Source organism: Ornithorhynchus anatinus, chromosome 3 (genome assembly GCF_004115215.2).
Source record: "Ornithorhynchus anatinus isolate Pmale09 chromosome 3, mOrnAna1.pri.v4, whole genome shotgun sequence".
Classification (NCBI taxonomy): Eukaryota; Metazoa; Chordata; class Mammalia; order Monotremata; family Ornithorhynchidae; genus Ornithorhynchus; species Ornithorhynchus anatinus.
Window position 1 is genome coordinate 20,928,275 of NC_041730.1, and position 656 is coordinate 20,928,930.

At 45.4% G+C, this 656-nt stretch overlaps 1 non-coding gene across 1 annotated transcript; it reads left to right on the plus strand.

Moving 5' to 3' along the window:
- Positions 1 to 263: 263 nt before the first annotated feature.
- On the plus strand, positions 264 to 401 carry LOC114810872. The gene has a single exon (XR_003758562.1). It is a non-coding gene; the product is annotated as a small nucleolar RNA SNORA7 (small nucleolar RNA).
- Positions 402 to 656: the final 255 nt, after the last annotated feature.

The window sequence follows — 656 nt, forward strand, 5'->3', positions numbered from 1 at the left end:
CTAATCTGGATTTCTTTAGGTGGTTATGGGGTTGAGAGATTTGTGGTGCTGTGGTTGGCGGCACAATCTCCCTGCCCCCTTTTTTGAGCCAGAGATGAAATAAGCAAAGCCACTAAAACTTCAAAGTGTTGTTTTACATAAAACAAACAAACAGAAAACTCTGCCTGCAACTTTCAAGATCTGTTTCAAGTGCCGCCTGAAACCTAAAATTTGGAATATAATCCCAGAACGGTTAATTATTATTGTATTTGTATTATCCCACCCTCCTCTCAGGGTTGCAACTGGTGAGTTTCCAGTACTCTACCAGTCTCGACTATGGGAGGGAGAGTCAAGCAGAGGCCTATCCTTTCCATTCCTAGATTGGGCAGTGGCTAGCGAGTGGAAGGCGATCTGCTGCAAATCAAAACTCACCCGTGCTGGGCAGCAGCGGCACGGGAGAGAATCAAGGGTGGAGACTCAGGTTTACTGCACGGAAGGAGACAATGGTAAACCACTTCTGTATTTTTACCAAGAAAACTATCTGGGTACACCACCAGAACGATTGCACATGGAATTGGGGCGTTCTGGGAGAGAGGTGTCCATGATGTCGCTATGGGTCGGACACGTCCCTCTCCCCTGTTATCTAGTATCATTATTTTTATGATATTTGTTAAGCT